Here is a 13,242-nt window from a genome sequence, read left to right on the forward strand (position 1 = left end):
TAAATTCAATGATTAAAATTAAATAAAAACTATTTTGGACGTAAATATTGGATTCATGGACGACATATTTATGATTTATATATGTCTTCAAGCCATAATACTGCCATACGATTAATAATTGATAATATTTTATATAATTATGATATAAGACATAGATATACGTTTTCAGTCGTCAGCAGTTTATTGGATAACGGATTATCTTTATAGCATCGATCGTTATTATTACATAATTAGCATTATTAATCTATTGGTTTTCGATCCGGCTTTTTGGTGTGTAATTATTTTGTTTGAAGTCTGAACCGTTCCTATAATTTATTAAATCTAACAGACAGATTCAAAATACATATCGAATATTAAAATTTTTAATAAACAAAATGTTTAAATCATAAACTGTACACTCGTTGAGATTTCAGTGAAATTATTCTAAAACCAAATTTTCTAAGATTTTATTTGTCATAAATAATAAAATCATAAAAACTATTTCCTATCGTATCAATAGTATATTGAATTCACAATTTCAATTTACTGAAACATTGTTGAAAATTGAGTCTAAACTAATTGATTTGTATAATTCAGTCTGAACCATGTCCCTAAAATTAAATTTATTAGTAAATACCTATTATAATTGTGAAATCAGTGTGCTATTTTTTTGATTTTGATCAATGTTCACTATTTATATTTAATATAAAATAAAATATGTACCTATTTATAAATAATGCAATATAATGATTAACAATATTTAGTGCACGCACAGTTATAATAATAATTCGTTTGAACACTCATATGAATATATAATTATAGGTATAAGAATATTTTGAAATAACTCTTAGCAGCAACTATATAGTACACTGACATACCTACTAAAAAATATTGTTTGTTCATTAAGTAAAAACAACTTTTAAATTAAGTAGTTACTATTTTTTTTTCTTAGCTATATTCGATATAAATACAATGGATGCGCGTCCATTGTTCTCTACCCACCAGGTTTGCTTTAATTATATCAATTCGTCATTGTAATAGATATTTTATACAAATTCCGTATTCAATTAGTTAAGTATAATACGCTATTGCGTCTAATAATTACACTGTCGCAGAACTCAAGATTAAAATATTACTATAGTCAAAGCAAATTATTGAATTGAAATTTATTATAATGATCATTGATCATATTATTTAAGAGGTAGCAACTTAAAAAATTATCATGAAATTATTGATTAATATTATAATATTGTGAAATTATCAAAACTAAATCTTATACATTTTTCATATTAGGTACCTATTTATTAAGGGTGTTTATAAAAGATTTTAACTAAATCTAGTTTCATAAAAGTTATGATTATTTGCAGTGTTGTAGTCCTAAAAAAAAGCAGAGTGTATATACTATGAGTTATAATATTAAACATTCATACTATCATTAGATATCACTTTGGTAGAGGGTAAATAACACAACACACGTCATACATTAATATTGTACAAATTAAAATTAAAACTATATAAATTATGTTTTATACAAATTGTCTATCTTAAGTGATGATTCTTAACATTCTTAGTTTTTCTGTCAAAAATATTAATAACAATCTAATGACTTTTATCTTTTTATTATTTGGAAATTTCACTACAACAGAGAGTATACGACCTTAATCAAAAGGTATACCGCGTTTATTAGAAATAACCAGAAATTATACCCTCCACTGCAGCACTGATTATTTGTAACAATTTTGGAATAATTCAGATATGCAGTTTAAGAATAATAATAATGAAATCATTGCAAAAGATTCTGAGTTGTATTTGTTTTTTTTTTTTAAATGTTAATTGTTTATAATGTTAATTGCATGCAAAAAAAATCAAGAAATAACGTCTTCGACACCTATTAGATATGGTGGTAAATAATAAAGTATAATAATACGATTCATTTGTAACCTTGTATTAAAATGTCATGGTTTAATATCTGAGACTTAAAATATTGTCGTGCAAAGAAAGCCTGCCTGCACATAATTTAATCAGTAGATACATTTATTAATTGAGTAAAATGAATTTGCACCACATAAAATGATTATCTGTATGAAATAAGTGTATTTTATTGAAAAATATGTGAATTGTAAAACGTTGATTCAGATTTGCAATAAACATTTTTTAAGTTGAGAATTGAATTATATTACTCAGATGTATTGACGTTTATAGTTATATAGTTATAAGATATTAACATTCTTATCCTTCTAAAAAAAAAAAAAATGTTTGGTATTATTGGAAGAAAAATTGTATTATAATATTTAATTCAAATTTTTAATTGAAAAAAGGTAAAAAAAACATTGAAATGCTTATTACTTTACTAGTTATGACATAGTCTATTAATAAACTATAAAAAAAAAATCGTATGTTATTGATTGTATAAAACATGGTTATTATTATTGTAAAGAAAGTCTTACGGTAAAAAAAAAAAATGGTAACAGGTATTTTGAATATTAAAAAATATGTGTGATGTAGGTACTTACATATTATAATATAACATAATTAATATTTGTGAATAAAAAAAGGTAAAATATAAATACATTATAATATATATTATACCTACATTGATATGTATGGATATTAAGGATGTATAATAAATAAATATTCTAAAGAATTCACACCAAGAAACATTATTTATAATGGTATAGCGCAATAATACATCAGGGTGGAATCGTTATATAGGGTGGTTTACCAAGCATGCTCATCACCTTTTTTCTTCAATAATGAAGTTATTTAAAATCTGATTTTTAGAATTTCTAATATACTTTAAGTCCATATTTTCAAATTTTTGTATTACTTAAGGGTGCCCGATGGTGAAACGAAACTTCTGTTTTTCAAATTTTTTTTTTCGTATGGCGCTATGTCCGGGAGTAGGAACGAAGGCTTAGTTTGGACGCATATTTGACAGAATTTCTATTGAGGTACCCGTAAGGTTTCTGCCATGCCCCGGAGTGGGGGATGGCGGCACTTGTTCTCCGGACACCGTGACTTGCCCGGAGAAAAATGTCGCCCGATGGTCGAAGATCGAACCCGGCCCGGCTGAGCCACAGCCGACACGTTAGACCGCTCGGCCACCTCGTCCCAACTGTTTTTTAAATAAGGCTCCTTTTTTGTTTTTTCAACTTTAAATTATTCAGTGGATAATTTTTCTAACAAATTTGACGTTTTAGAATCAAAATTTGTACGAGTATTTTTGAGTAATTTAACTTTGTGTTAGATGTAATAAATACTAGTTTCAATATTAGGTACGTCTATTTAATATTTTTGAAAATCATTTTTTAGAGAATATTATCCTTAATATACAAACATTTTAATAATTAAGTAACTACTCATTCACATTTGAATTAGGTACATAAACATTTTTTGAACAATCATTCACTGAATAATTTATAGTAAAAAATACAAAATTTTAAATCTTCGTCACAATCCACTCTTTAAGTAATACAAAAAAAAAATTACAAGGATTTAAAAAAATTTATCTGAATATATCTAAAAATTGCAATAATCAGAATTTGAATATAATCTATTATTAAATCAAAAAATGGAGAATGAACATGATTGGGGAATCACCTTATGTATTAAATATATATTGAATTTTGAATATAATAGGTGTTAGATACAAGATATTTATATTAATTATAATTTGCATAGTATTCGTTTATTAGTGAAATAAATTTAATTTAAATACTAAGTTTATCACACTACAGGTAGATTGATATAATGTACACCGCGTAAGTATAGTATTGAAAGAAGTATATACATTTATGATTTATTTGGAAAATGCTATACTTCTATATCATAATATGTTTATTACTAGTGACTTTTAATTGGAACCTATATTGATATCGTTTTAAAGATGATTTTTTTTCATATTATGATTTATTTTTAAAATCTAAATATTTGAAATCAAACATTAAAATCCATAAATTCAGGACTAATTTATTGTTTAAGCTTAATTTTTAGCAATTTCCCGAATACCTGTTGAGACGATTTAAGGATACGTAAATACTGTATTATATTAAAAACTTGTTTTAGAATACCTATTTAGATTTTATTTGTTTTTCCTAGTTTTTAGCCATTCAAACACCAAACACAATTGCACCAAAAATGCAGATTTATAATATTATGTAGGTACCTACATAATTATATAGGTAATTAATCATTGAATCGAAATAACTTGAAGAGGAGGCTACAATATCGAGCAAATTATTATAGTTTTAAGTCTGAATTGACTATAGAGAGTGTCTCGTGGGGATTTATCCATTGGCAATTGCGATATCTCCTGAGATAATAAATACGAGTATATCATTTTTTTTTTATTAGACTCGCATAGAAAAAGGCTACATGTATTTTATTTTCTAATTTTATTTCATTTTTGAAAAAAATAAAGATACCTATTTTGTAGAGTTTATTTTGCTGAAAATTTTGAACTTTCAACATTTCATTTTCACCAATCTCTTTATTTTTAATATTTTTTTTAGTTTTTGGATAAAATGGCGAAAAACTGGTTTTTTTATCCGGGCGGTGAGTCCCTCTCTACGGCTAATGGGTATATCCTCACGGAACATTCTGTATATATATATACACTACTAAAATTTTATATATTTTATATAATACCCACTGTGATTTCCCCGTTTTTCTGCGTGAGTTGTACAAGTAGGAAACAGGGAACACGAAGGGCCACAGTAGTGCATAGAGTGTTTTTTTTTTTTTTTATTGAACTTAAAAACATCAACAATAAAGGTTATTGTTTTTTATCTAATGCATAATGAGTGATTTCTAGAACTATAATTATACAATTTGGGCACATTTCGCCAAAACCTATTTCGCCGAATCCCATCTCGCCGAATAGCATCTCACCGAAACCTATCTTGTCGAAACATAATAAAATATAAATGTGTTACGTTGTGGTATATTAAAAAAATATTAATTTTATTTGTTTCGTCAGGTTGAAAAATCAAATAAAGTCAAATAAAATCGTGACTGACCATAGATAATAAATGAAATAAAATATGAAGTATTTTGTTATGCATGATATATAACGGCAATAAAAAAAAAAAAAAATGGTAAAATAAATATACCATTTTACATATTTAGTAAAAATATAATATAAATATTCGTCAATTATTTTGAATTTTATTCGAGATTGAAGTGGTAGATAATTGCATCTATATACTCCAGTCCACGAGAGATCAGTACCGTCATGCTCATGCAGAATAACCGGTAGTGATGGAATTTTTCCAACTATATGTGGCGTAATCGTGGCGCACTACGTGGGGGATGTGCAGAATCTAACGAGTTTTGGTCGAATAGCGGTACTGATCTCTCGTGGGCCGAAGTGTAGATATTCCATTATGCGTGTAACATTATTGTAGATGTTAGTTTTTATTACTATAAATTGTTACTTAATCAGCGATAAGAATACGGAACGATGTTTCCGCGACGATGTCGCCTGAAATAGCTTACTTCTCGCTTTAATAATACATAGATTTTCTTCAAAAGCCCTGGACATTTTTGGTTTTTAATGTTTAACATTTCAATTTAGGGTTTTTTGACAAAATAGGATTGAAACGGTTTTACTATCTGCTATATTATACTAGTATAATATCTATTTTCATTTACCGAAAAATTGGTGTCAGCGTGTTGCCTGTCACATGTAAATCAACTATATCATTATAATATTATATCTAGCTACCGTTGGTCCAAGTACATAGACATTAAAATATTTAATATATAGGTACATCGTAGGCACCTCCTATACGTTGAAACATACTTCTTCATAACATTATCGATTAGAGAAGCTATATCATTAAGAGGACGTTTCACCCGCATGTGTTGTCTCCGTCTTACAAGTGCGTAACATTGCAAAAACTGTTTTGCGCGGGAAAGAACCGAGAAAGATACAGTTATAACTAAGAAACGAAATTTTCACCACATAAAAAGGAGATTTTTTTCTGTGCAATATCGTTTTTATTTTTTCGATATCACTTATACAAAAAAAATTCTTATTGTTTTATAATACATTAATTTTGCGTTTTTTAAGCATGAATAACTTTTTTTGTAGTTCTGATATCGAAAAAATAAAAACGATATTGCACAGACAAAATTCTCCTTTTTATGTGATGAAAATTTCATTTCTTAGTTATAACTGTATCATGCTCGGTTCTTTCCCGCGCGAAACAGTTTTTGCAATGTTACGCACTTGTAAGACGGAGACAACACATGCGGGTGAAACGTCCTCTTAAGCGGGACGGGGCGTCGTCGTCGTCGTGTATAGTATAGTATGGCATACGTCGACGACGACAACAGTGTGCTTCAGATAGGTAGTACGCGAAAAAAAAATTTGAAAAAAAATAAAATAAATAATATATAGCTGAATTATTTCCTCCCAATTACCGTTGAGTGTGTTTATCTGTGTGTGGTGTGTGTGTGTGTGTGTGTGTGTGTGTGCAGAGGCGAACGTAGTTTATCCAATTAGTGATAGCAAACAGACGAATCGCTGTATAGTTGTGGTCTATCGTGGTTCCAGTGTATAGTGTTGTATTGTTATGGCGGCGAACAGCGATCGTCACGAATTGTCGGAAATTAATTATGAATTCTATATCCGAAGCGGCTCATTAGCGATTGGCCGGGACGGGTCACACATCAACAAAAAAGGCCAACCAAATAATTCGCGAGCCTAAAGGTTATTTGGAAAAAAAAAATCAAAAGTAAATAAATAAATAATAACACGGCGAAGTAGAAAAAACTTATTAACATTCGGAGCACATTCCCGGGAGACTATTAGTGAGTTTATATCGTGAGTGGTTTTTCGACGATATTGCGGGAGATTGCGTCTCGTTAGTTATGGGTTGTCAACCGGTTGTCGAGCGGCTGATTCCAGAAAAGAAAAATTGGCCTTCTCCGGAGGTGGATCGCGACTGTCGAGGAGGAAAAAAAATTGCCAATTAAAGACGACGTTTATGACAATACGGTGGTTGCGCCATGCGCGCGTTCCATCGTCTAATCGTAGTAGGTATAATAATAATAAGATAAATAATAATTATAACTAAGGCAGTGACTTTAATGCCTTAAAAAATTGCGAAAAATCTTAAAATACGCACTACGTATAAAATTGTGTTTTCTATTATTTAAAAATAGATTTTACAGGAACGTGTAGTATAATGGTGTTTTTTAGAAGACACTTTAATATATACTAAAGATTAAGACACTAAAATAATATGTATTTTAATCAACTTTTGAAATATTTATATATACAACGCATGGACATGAAAATTGTTGTAAAAGAATATGATGCATACCTAAGTCACGTTTGATATTATCTAATCGCTTTAATATGTAATTCAACCAATATATACTGTTTATAATATTATAGCAGTAGATACATTGTATGTACTTATACTACGATGTGTATTCACTTCAAAAATATAAGTATATTGGCAATTTCTAATAAAAAAAATTAGATAATAATAATCATAATATAAAAATAGGTGCCAACTAATAATCAAAGCGATAGTATCTGCACATAGTGATGATAATTATGGAAAATGCGACAAAAATCGTAGCACCATTACGATAAAATATAATATGTATAAATAAATATAATATATTATATATTACGTATGTTATGGGCAAAAGTCGAAATCGGGCAAACCTCAGAAATGTCCGGTCAAAACGCGAACTGCCCACAATCCTTGAGCAAAATGTCACTTTCGGCTTTTGACTGGGCAAACCTAGTTATGACCAACCTCATTTGGGCAAAACCGTATACTGACTTTTATCGTAAGGGCAAAACTGTAGTGTCTTATATACGTTCGCTAATATTAAATACAAATAGTGATTTTTATCGTACGATTTTATTACGATTATAAATGACCACACGTATCTTGTTAATTTGTCATTGTTATCATATTTTATCAACTCGTTATATTAAAGATACACAAAATACACCTTATTTAAATGGTACAATATTGTACTGTAGTTCGTATTTTTGTGAGCTTATATATTAGTACGACTTTAGCAATGGCTAACAAGATGTGTGCCTCTGATTTTAAAACTAAATTTGAAAAAAAAAACTTATACAGAAATCACAAAAAATGAATGTATAGTGCTATAAGTGATACAAGATACGATGAACTCATAAAAGAGGTAGAACAAGCGAAGGTAAATTCAAAGAAAATAACGAGCGAATACAGGTGAATAAAACCATTGGTGACATTATTTATTTTGTAAAATGCAATGAAATGTTCGATATATTGCACATGGCTTATATAAATTGTGGACATGGTGGTCGAAACCGAATGGAGGATTCAATGAAAAATAATACAAAAATATTGTCAGGGATATAATTTTATTATATTTACAGTTATGTGAAATATGTAATAAAAAATACGCTCATCCCAAAAAAAGTTTAGTAATAAAACCAATTTTATCTAAAACTTTTAATTTTCGTGCACAAGTTGATCTGATAGATTAAGTCGATTAAGACATGCAAAGTAACAAAGATGGTGATTTTAAATTTATCTCGGTTTACCAAGACTATTTTACTAAATTTATTTCTTTACGAACTTTAAAAACAAAAACTGCAATCATATAAGTTGCATGCAATCATATAGATATTTTTGCCCATATGAGGTTGGTCATAACTAGTTTTGTCCGATCAAAAGCCGAAATATGACATTTTTCCCAAAGATTGTGGGCAGTTCGTGTTTTGACCGGGCATTTCTGAGCTTTGTCCGATTTCGACTTTTGTCCATTACATATATATTATATGAGAAAAGTTTTACCACGAAAGTTTCAGTCCAGCAAACTTTACTCGGTGTTTATTCGAAATTACTTCTGTACACATTCCAAACCTCACCGACAACCAGTGCACTGACCCAATCGATCAGACACTTTATCAGTTTGGTTTAGTTCACTACTCATTAGCCAACTCTGTGGTTTCAGGTGTGCTTACGATACGTGTCTGTTGTAGTTATACACTTTACCCTTTTACAGCGTACATACGTATATAATGTACCTGAATTCTGATGTCAATAATTATAATTATATATCTGCTATTATTTTTAATTTCATATTATACTTCGACCTCCCCCAATAACTCAGAATCTATTCAAACCTACGAATAAGGTTGATCATTTGAGCTGGGTATATATAATTAAAATATTTAACTTTAAAAAAATTATATTTCTAGATTGAAACCGTCTGCAGCGTGCAGGTACCTGGCATATTGATGCTTTTATAGTTTTATATGATAAAATTAATTTTCTTATTATTTAGTTTTAATGTTTATTGTTTGCCATCGAAGAGTTTTGCCCACAATAGTTATGAGTCATACACTTTATTAGATTTACGAGCTGGTGACGTCTTCTGTATTAGTATATTTTACTATTTTTGTTCAAAAGTGTGAACGCCCATCGTATAATTTATCCTTTCAAGTTTCGATAAAAACAAAAAATAATAATAAACCGTCTCTGTTGTGTTGGACCATTATTATGCGTGTACACATAAAAAATATGCTATTTTGAAGTTTGAATTAGATTAAATCTTTTTATTTGATCAAATTTAAAAAACAACATCAATTACATAATATCCAAATCCAAAATATTTTTTAAACAGAAATAAAATAAAAATATTTTGATGTAGCCTTACGATTCTTAAAAATATAGGTCAAGTAATTTCATAAAATAATTAAATTCTATAAATAATGCTGTTTAATAATATAGGTTATTGGTGTGGTATTATACAAACATTATGATTAAAAATAATAAGAAATTAATTAAATTTATATTTTGCACGTTCTATGAAATTTAGGTATACGTTATTATTTGATAGTGAATTGTTGAACTAATAAGTAAGTAATAATAATAATAATATACAAAATAGGGAATGTTACCATTTCCTTTGTGTTCCTTCCATCAATCAATACCATATTAAAAATATTCATATTGAGCCTAAAGCTACATATTATATTATTATGGTATAAATCAAATATCATGGTTATTTTGATATTTCACTTCATTTTCATGAAATGTTCCTAATATAATTTTATTATATTACAAATTTATAATATAATATTTTTATTGTATAAGATTCAAAATAGTGGAAGAATAAAATTTTTATTTAATCTAATGACAAATATACAGTTTAAGAAAGTTTAATTTTTAAATGCATACAGTTCTTATCAAAAACATAACGAGTGAATACTCGTACAACGTTCATTTATATAAAATTAATCATACTTAGTGTTATTGTGTTTGTTTATTTGTACATTAGGAACTATACTATTACATATTATTTTACAAAATGAATGTCTTCAATAGTTATAATATTAAGGATTTCGTCAATTTTATTGTGTATAATGTAATCCCCACTACAGAAAAAAAATCTGAAACTTTCTTTTCAGTATTTACAATGATGATTTATAATATTGTCAAACACAAATATTCGATAATAGATACATGTCTAATTTTTGTTATGATTTATTTATTATTATTTAATCTCAATTTACGCTACCAAAATCCTCCTTTCTCCGTATAATGAATTATATATATATATATATATATATATATATATATATATATCATGTATGATGCATATTTTTATATATACATTAACATTATACAGGTATTCACTATATATATATCTAGTACCTACTGCGTTTTATAGTATTTACATTTTACTAAATATTCATTAAATAAATTTGGTAAACACCTGCCATAACTTATAACTATAGTTTTTTTAGTTTTTGACGGAACCTTTGTTTATTTTATTGTTTTTAATAAATACAGTATTTTTGATGATTACAAATATAAGTGGTCCCCCGACCTTTAAAATTAGTGCAAACAATATTTATATTGATTAACATTCCAGTTTAAAATCGTATTATTATAACATTTTCACTTTGTAATAATATCTCAGTAGATACCTGATAATTGTGATTCCTAAAATTATAAAATAGCTTTCATATGTCTGGTTATTAAAAAAACATTTAACAGATTATACACTACGTATTATTAATTTTACTATTCAGAGATATCCAGCCAACCCTACAAGCAAAGTTCTATTCCTGTTCCAAACAACTTTTTATAGTATAAACATTATATGATTTAGGACTATGTACGTGTTTTTATACAAAAATAGTTAAATCTAAATACAATTTTTGATCAAATTGATGGTCTAATCCGGTTAGTAGAGAATATTAATTTAAATAGTTCAATTATTTTGCTAAACTATAAATAACGATTTCGATAAAAATCAATAATCTTATGTAAAACTAAATCAATCGAAACCAGTTTAAACGCAGTCCACTTGGGCGTGGTTCTATAAACTGTTATCATAATATTTTTAGACTACTACCGTACGAAAAGAAAAGTTTTAACTAGCACTTTTGGTCTGATTGAAATATATATTAATTCATTAAAACTCCTGAATTCTCGCATGTAAACAAATAATAATATACTAATTAATATGTATGAAGAGAATAGAAAATGCCTATACACAAGTAACATGAAAACAAAACAACAATTAAAGTACCCTGGAACAAGCTGCAAAATTGTTCGAAATAACATTTCAGCCAAAATTTAAATCTTAAAAAAAATTGAATTATTCAAAAATTGAACAAAATTCTATATTTCAAATGTCTAAAAATATCTCAAAATTAGGTATATAATATTCATAATTATATCATGTCCAGAAGAATATTAAAGATCGTTCTGCTCACAGTGACATTTAATGGTTTATTATGGCCATGATAAGTCATAATATTGTGTTAAATTTAAAATTACAGAATTCAAATTTAACAAATATATGATACATCATTAAAGTGACTTAATCAGTGATTAGATACACTCTAACCTACTGTACAGCAGAGTTTTATTTTTTTAATTTCCTCTTATAATTTGTATTATGAAAAATATTCTACTTTAGATCTATACCAAGCAGATTCAATTCACTAACAGAAAACTATCTTCAATGTTAATTATTTACTGCTCCTAAAGGTTAAATCAACACAAAAAACCCCATAGCTTACCTTGTGCAAGCTTAATAATTTTGGTTGATGTACAAGTTCATTATTTTTGATCTTCTATAAATATACAAACAACATTATTGTTAACAAAACTGAAAAATATTAATTATTATTTTATCTGGTTTATATATAATAATTTTTTCAATGTGTTATTATATTAAAATAATAAATATTACTGCTAATATGTTAACAATGTTAACACAGTTTTGTTTGGAAATACAATTTTTTATCGATTTATATTTTTATGTAATGTATTCAAAATCATATGATTAGTGAAAAAATACGAGTTGATTATATTATAATATTTTAAAACCTATTATACCAATAGATTTATAAAGTCATGCCAATCATGGTATAATAAGCTGAGGATAAGAAGAAGAATGGTATATTTGTCATATTTCTATTAAAAAATAAATAATTATTTGTTATATTCTGTAATGAATTGAAAACATAAAATTTATATAAAATTGTATTTGGCTTTGTAAATGTCATGTATTTTATTTTTCAAGTATTAATATATCAATACAAATATAACAAGTGCAAGCAAGTAGGTATTAACCATTGAAATATTAAACTATTATCTTTATAGATTTGATACAACATATTGGTTGGTTTTCTTAAAATATGTTCTGTGAAAATAAAACTTAGTAACGTATGGTTTTACCAATAAACACATTTAAAATACAACAAAGTTGTGTTTTGCATTGTTTTTTATGTTTGTTCACAATACTCTCATATACCAATAAGTGTTCATTAAAAGTAGTATTTTATTTGCTTCTATTGTACAGTAACAATATTTTTCTTAGGAAGATTTCAAGTTTGTTTTTTTTATTGTGTTTTTAACAATAAGTTATTGCAACTCATAAATTCATTAGTAAATATAAAAATTGTTTATATCTTATCTGACAAATAATAAAAAAATAAAAGAGAAAAAGAGCATGTTGTGTTAACAAAAATAATGGAAACTATGATGATGCACTTCATCGAGTAGCCATATTTTAGACTTTTTTTTAAAACTGTTACTAAATTATAATGTAATCAAAATTGTTTGAAAAATCGTAGTATTTGATTAATAAGTGTTTTAGCTACTAAATCAATGTAATAATCAACATAAATATAATTGCATTAAAGGGATCTTATACTTGTATATCAACACTTTCATTTATTCAACAATGCATACTTCGGGAATTACATTTTTTTTTTTT

This window comes from Diuraphis noxia, unplaced genomic scaffold, assembly GCF_037042655.1.
Source record: "Diuraphis noxia isolate RWA-SAM2 unplaced genomic scaffold, SU_Dnox_SAM2 contig0004, whole genome shotgun sequence".
In the NCBI taxonomy this organism is placed as follows: Eukaryota; Metazoa; Arthropoda; class Insecta; order Hemiptera; family Aphididae; genus Diuraphis; species Diuraphis noxia.